General features: G+C 55.6%; 1 long non-coding RNA gene across 1 annotated transcript; it reads right to left on the reverse strand.

Annotated features, from left to right (window-relative positions):
* Positions 1–1419: 1419 nt before the first annotated feature.
* LOC129654112 (uncharacterized) lies at positions 1420–6563 on the reverse strand. Its single transcript, XR_008715421.1, has 4 exons — positions 6476–6563; positions 5876–5970; positions 4120–4325; positions 1420–2350 (listed from the first exon to the last, which is right to left on the reverse strand). It is a non-coding gene; the product is annotated as an uncharacterized LOC129654112 (long non-coding RNA).
* Between the last annotated feature and the right edge of the window lie 519 nt (positions 6564–7082).

Consider the following 7082-nt stretch of genomic DNA (forward strand, 5'->3'; position numbering starts at 1 on the left):
GTTCAGGGGGTTGCAAAGAGCCGGACACAAGTGACTAAGCACAGACATCCTTCCCCTTTTTGGCACTTGGCGGTCAGTCTCAGAACGGGCGTGCTGGCTCCGGGTGTGCCACTCAGCCTGTGTCACAGTGAGCGTGCACTGAGGCTCCAGGGCCAGTGGGAGTGCACTCGTCCGCCATCTCGGGCCCACTGGGTCGAATCAGTTTACATCGTGTCCTCGGGCCATTTCATTATTGCAGAAGTTAAGCCCTGCCCCCTTCCCTCCTGCTTCATAATCGCATGCTTGCCTGGATCTCCCGTTAGAATGTGAGTCAGACTGAAAACGCTGGAGGCAGGACCCCAGCTCTCTCCCAGCACACAGCAGCTGCTGGACTAATACTGATGCAATGAATGCATGGATCTCACCCACGTCACGGGCAGAGATTTCCCGTAGCTACTGTGGGCTTCCCTGGTGGCTCAGAAGTTAAAAGCGTCTGCCTGCAATGCAGGAGACCTGGGTTCAATCCCTGGGTCGGGAAGATCCCCTGGAGAAGGAAGTGGCAACCCACTCCAGTATTCTTGCCTAGAGAATCCCATGGACAGAGGAGCCTGGTGGGTACAGTCCAGGGGGTTGCAAAGAGTCGGACACGACTGAGCGACTTCAGTTTCACTTTCTTTCACTGTGGGAATAAATGTGTGTGCCACACCCTCTTTAAACTGCCCAGTAAGCTGGAGGGGGCAGAGGTCCTGCTGTAACAGGAGGGACAGGGGCAGGGCACAGCTTCTGAAAGAAGGACACGACATGAACCAGTTAGAACCAAACGGGACCAAGGTGGCAGCCAAGGCTAGGCCTTGATCCTCAATCAGCAAGTGAAATGACACGCCCAGAGGCGCCATGACAGCTCCAAGGCGCTGTTGAAAGACCAAGGAGTGGGCGGTGGCCCAAATCCTGGAAATCTCCACCCCTTCCCAAAATAGTTGGAATAATCCTCCCACCCATTAGCATATGAAATTACCCGGCCCATAAAAACTAACCTCGCCTAATTTCGTGTCTGCATTCACCCTCTGCCACTGCCCACACTCTGTCTGTGGAGTGTGCTTCTCTTTGAATTGGCATAAATCTGCTTCTTACCTATCACTTTGTCTCTCATTGAATTCTTTCTGCGATGAGACATCAAGAACCTGAGTTTCATTAGGTCCTGAAACCAGGTACCATGGGTTTGGCTGGGTTTGAGTCCCAGCCATGTGGGTTTAAGTCCCAAACAGGCATTTGGCTGGGTTTGAGTCCAAGCACATGGGCTCGAGTCCCAATCTGGGGTAAACAGTTACCCCCAAAATTGGGTTTGCATCTTGGTGAGTGCTGAGCCAGAAGATGCAACCAAGCCAAAGATCAGAAGGAAGGGTTATTATTATTATTTCTTCTATAACAAGGAGAAAACTGGGATCTTTCCCAAAGTGGCGTCTGCTCAGCAGTAGGACTTGGGGGGTTTTAAGCTAAGGGCACAGGTATGTTCATGAAGGGGCTTGAGCAGGGGAGAAGCCAGCATACGATTGGGGCAGAGGCCCACAGAGTCCAGCCTTTAGCTGATTGAAATCATAGGGTCAGAAAAGGTCAATGTCCTCCTTCCGTGTGTCCCTGTCTATCCGGTGGCCAAGCTTCAAGCAGGTCGTCACCATTGCCTCAGAACCGCGAGTCTTCACAGCAGATGTATTATCATTGCTGTTGCCACAGCTCTTGCCCCGTAACAGTTGTTCATTTGTTCCCTTGAGACTGTTGGTTTCTAAGACCTGTTCAAGGACAAGCATTGTGTCCAGTCAGGTCACAAAGTGGCTCAGGCCAAAAATGGCTTCTCTTCTGTCAAGAAGGCTCCGCTCAGTTCTCTCTCCAGGGACACCCACCTTCTCTGTTCACAGTCCTTTCTGTGGTGATAGAGACAGTCTTTCCATTTCGGCTCGATTCCATGGACTGACACCTGGACACACGCCCGGGCTGTCTGGACAGAGGCCAGTGCCTTCCCTCAGTGGCCTTTGCCTGGCGGGGGCAGGGGCTGGGGCGATGCTGTTCTCAGCTTCGCTGAAATGAGACGTCCGGCCTCCCTCGTGCCTCTCACTGCCTGTCGCTCAGTTTCCCTTTGTCAACTAGAAGAGATGCACAACTTGGGAGTTGTGAGTTTCATCTGGGGCAAAATGAGGACTGAGCCAGGGAGGCAGAACCTCAGATGCGCTGAGAGGCTGCTCTGGAGAGGCAGGGGAAGGCCAGCAGACACGATTGTGGTGAAGGGGGTGCTCAGTGCAATCAAGCTCTCAATTCACAAAAGGATTTATGCTAGCCACGTGGCGCTGATGTCACCATGAAGGGACTTAGTGCTTTTCTAGATATGAGGAGATACAAGGATTAGGATCAGGAAACCAGTTCCTGAAAATAGCTATGTAGAGACCTGTCCCACTGGATTCCCTGGGGCACAGAGTGCCTCACCCTACCCTGAACTCCCTCAGGGGCTCTTGAGGTCAACAGCTGCGGTAATGCACGTTCAGCCTGCACAGGGGCAGGTGGCAAACGCTGCTGCTCAGTCACCGGCAAACGCTCCTGGCGAGTGCCGATGGCAGTTGACACCAACACAAGCCGGAAGTCACTGTGTTCGTGGTGTGTGTTCGTGGTGTGTTCGTGACACATGCTTGTGGGATGTTTGTGGTGTGTGTGTTTAGTGTGTTCATGCTGTGCATCTGTGGGGTGTTGAGTACGCTTCTGGTAGTGTTACCGAGCCCAAGCCCCAGCTGCGTGCGCCATGACAGGCCAAATAACGGAGAGGAGGTGTTGAGGCGAGGAATATGACTTTACTCAGAAAGTGATCTGACCGAGAAGATGGCCAAATAATGTCTCAGATTAACCGTCTTGTTGGGGTTTGGATGCCAGTTTCTTTTATAGAACAGAGACGGGGAGGAGGTGAGGAAAGAAAGGCCATTATCTTTCAAATATCTCCAGGAATGGCCAACATCAGAAAGGGGGTGTGTTAATCTCTTCAACAGAGGGGCAGGGCTCCCCAGGCAGGTCATTATGTATTATTATAATAACAAAAGCAATGAAAAACAAAGGTTAAAGTCACAGATTTTAACTTATGTGCTTATTTAACTTATAGGCAGAGTACATCATGCAAAATGCCAGGCTGGATGAAGCACAAGCTGGAATCAAGATTGCTGGGAGAAATTTATGCACATGACACCACCCTTATGGCAGAAAGTGAAGAGGAACTAAAGAGCCTCTTGATGAAAGAGAAGGGTGAAAAAGTTGGCTTAAAGCTCAACATTCAAAAAATGAAGATCATGGCATCCTGTCCTACCACTTCATGGCAAATAGATTGGGAAACAATGGAACAGTGACAGACTATTTTCTTGGGCTCCAAAATCACTGCAGATGGTGACTGCAGCCATGAAATTAAAAGATGCTTGCTCCTTGGAAGAAAAGCTATGACAAACCTAGACAGCATGTTAAAAAGCAGAGACATCACTTTGCCAACAAAGGTCCATCTAGTCAAAGCTATGGTTTTTCCAGTAGTCATGTATGGATGTGAGAGTCAGACCATAAAGAAAGCTGATGCATTTGAACTGCGGTGTTGGAGAAGACTCTTGAGAGTCCCTTGGACTGCAAGGAGATCCAACCAGTCCATCCTAAATGAGACCAGTCCTGAGTGTTCACGGGAAGGACTGACGCTGGAGCTGAAGCTCCAGGACTTTGGTCGCCTGTACTCTCCCATTGTTTCCCCGTCTGTTTGCCGTGAAGTGATGGGACCGGAAGCGAGAAACCTGACTCACGGGAAGAGCCCCTGGCGCTGGGAAAGACTGAGGGCGGGAGGAGAAGGGGGCGCCAGAGGGTGAGATGGCCAGATGGCGTCACCGACTCGATGGACGTGAGTTTTAGTAAATGCTGGGAGTTGGTGATGGACAGGGAGGCCTGGCGTGCTGCAGTCCATGGGGTCGCAAAGAGTTTGGACATGACTGAGTGACTGAAATGAAAGTCACAGAAACAGATCCAGCATGGAGTCACACTTGGCATCTGTGTCTGTGAAGGAACCATCCAGAGAGTGAACATTATCTCTGAGTGGTTGGAGGGGTCTTCTTGTTAAAGGGGGGTTTCTAAGCTCACCTGGTTGTTAGCAGCTCTGGTTGTATCTGGGTCAGGATTTTGCATTGCTGCTGCTTACCCTCAGCCCCCACCTCTCGGCTGGGGCACAGAGGCCAGGCTTATAGTCCAGGGGCACTGAAGTACTGTCTCCCAAGAATCAGCCTCAGGCTAACCCATGTCCCCAGTGGACAGGAGGAGCCTACACGGGTGCTGTAGAGTTGGGTAGCCTGGGAGGCAAGTTAAAGAAAATCAGGTAAAAAACCCATGGGAATTTGAATTGAAATCGCAGCCCACCCTCCCCGCCCGCTGTCCAGCTTCTGCTGTGTCCCTGGCCCCTTCCCTTGTCGTGGTCCCTGCAGGGGTGGCGCTGCTCCATGCTGGCCCAGGACCACCTGCCAGGGCTGAGGACCAGAGAGGCTGCACGGCTCCACGTGGTGGGGGGAGGGGCAGATGGGGAGGGGGACGGAGAGCGGGTCCCCCTGTTTTCAAGGCTTCTCTCCTTCATGCCCACCTCTCCTCACCTCTCAGTGAGTCTGTCTGATGACATCTGTCAGCTCTTCGTTGGGGCCAGAGAACACGGCCACCGTCACAGCCCCAGGGCCCCCAGGGCCACAGCCCCACTAAACTGGCCTGCTACTGGGGAGTGGCTGCCTCTTTTGATTTCAGGGTTCTGTGTCTTTGATGGGATGACCTTTGGGTGGGTGGGGGGGGCACTGCAACTGGGATGAGCCTGCCTGCCAACTCAGCCAGGCCTTGGTGATGAGCAAAATGGCAAAAATAGATCTCAGACAAAGACATCAGCTCTTCCTACTCCTGGCCTCTGCTCTGCTCCTCGCCTCGGGGACCCTAGAGGCAGGAGCCTGACTGCCCTTGGGGCCTCCCTGGCCGCACAGACACCTGCCCTCATGACTCCAGGCCGCTCTGCAGTCTCTCGCCTCCTGTCCTCGCCAGAGAGTGGCCCTGGCAGAAAAGCTGACAAAGCAATTAACAGCCTGGCTGGCTCATTAAACACCAGCGCTAAGACCCATTAAACCTCAGGCCATCAAGGGCACCGCCCGTAGGTCACGTGGGAAGGACGCCGGGCCTGGCTCCCCGGCAGCCCCGGGCCGGCCACGGCCACCATCCCACCCGCCAGTTCCGACCCTCACGGTCATCTGCGAACACGTGATCGGCTGCATCCGCTTCAGGTTTCTGCCTGAAGGCTCCCATCTCTTGGCTCAGCTCCCAAGGCTGAGTAACTCCCGGGCGGCACCCAGGATGGGGCGGTGGGCACGGCCAGAGGGAGACGCTGGTTCCACCTCTCCTCAGGGGTCTCAGAGGACAGAGGGGACTGCTCGCAGGAGGGCAGCCTGGCGTGTGTGCGACGCTGGAATGGCACCAGCTGGGACGGGAGGGCGGGGGGCAGTGTGGGTGAAGAGGAACGAACGGGGGAAGGATTCTGGCAGAGGAGGGCCTTAGCAGGCTTTGAAGAATGGTACTTGACAGAAATAAAGTGACCCCCCTTCAGGGAGGATTAAGTGACATCCAAACAGGGCTCAAGGCAGCCAGGGGCTTCGGGTGGGTTTGCCGGCCAGTGTGAGACTCTTCTCTGCAGATCGGGCCCAGACAGGGCCCTCTGTTGGAAGGCCGAGTCTCCTGGTGCCAAGGTGTGCACGCGTCCTCGGGGCCCAGCGGGGCGCACGGCCGGCTCCTCCGGGGTGCAGGCAGCCCCTCCCTGTGCCCTGAGCCACGTGGCTGGCGGGCTGCCCTAGAGCCCACGTCGGTCAGCCGCACTCACCTTGCTGCCTTCCTTCCTTCCTTTTCTTTTTGGCTGCGCTGTACCACACGGCATGCAGGATCTTAGTCCCCGACCAGGGACTGAGCCTGTGACTCCTGCAGCGAAAGGAATCTGCGCTTTCTAACCTTGCCGGTTATCCACAGAGGCCTGTTTCTCCCTCCTCGCGGGCCCTCCCCTCGCCGCTCCACTTTCAGCCTCGGGGTTTTCAGGCCGCAGGCTTCCTGCTCCCGCCCTCCCTGCCCCTCGCCTCAGCACGGCTCCTCCAGGAGCACGCAGCCCTTTGGCGGAGGTTGCAGCCCCACCCCACCCTCAGTCCTCTGGGGCAGGGTGGCGGGACGGGCAGGAAGGAGGGCACGGAGTCAGGGGCACGCGGTGCAGCCGTGGCTCACTGTCCTTCACCAAGTATGGCTGAGCTGGGCTCCATCGATGGATGATAGCGGCTCATGCTTCTGCCCGGGAGCTCGGTCCAGGGGAACCGACCCCTGATGTAACCCCCGATACTCAATGACAGACTGTGACGGTCCAGCCAGACCGTCATTGTCCTGCCTGCAGGTGGCTCTAGAACCTGACCAGGCCTCCCTCCCTTGCGGTCCCGGGCACCTCCTCTCTCCAAATGACTGCAGGGCCGCTCCTGTCCTCCCCCGGCGGCGTGTGCCTGCTCAGTCGTGTCCGGCTCTTTTGCGGCCCCATGGACTCCTCTGTCCGTGGGATTTCCCAGGCGAGGACACTGGAGGGGTTGCTATGTCCTGCTCCCGGTTTCCCGACCCGGGGATCGCACCCGCGTCTCTTGCGTCTCCTACACCGGCAGGGCTTCTTTACCACTGGCTGCCCGGGAAGCCCATCTGCTCCCCTGCACACACTCTTATTTCCCTTCCATCTGTTTCCTACCCAGCAGCCAGAGGGGCCCTTTAGAAACGCACGTCAGGGACTTCCCTGGTGGCCCAGGGGTTAAGAATCCACCTGCTGATGCAGGGGACATGGGTTTCCCTGGTCCGGGAAGGTTCCTCATGCTGTGGGGCGACTAAACCTGTGCACCCCAATTACTGAGCCCATGTGTCTAGAGCCCGTGCTCGGCAACAAGAGACGCCACTGCAGCGAGAAGCCTGCTCACCGCAACTAGAGAGGAGCCCCCACTCGCCACAACTGCAGAAAACCCGCGCCCAGCAACAAAGACCCGGCACGGCCAAATAAATAAAACAAATAAATA

Source organism: Bubalus kerabau, chromosome 5, assembly GCF_029407905.1.
Source record: "Bubalus kerabau isolate K-KA32 ecotype Philippines breed swamp buffalo chromosome 5, PCC_UOA_SB_1v2, whole genome shotgun sequence".
Lineage (NCBI taxonomy): Eukaryota > Metazoa > Chordata > Mammalia > Artiodactyla > Bovidae > Bubalus > Bubalus kerabau.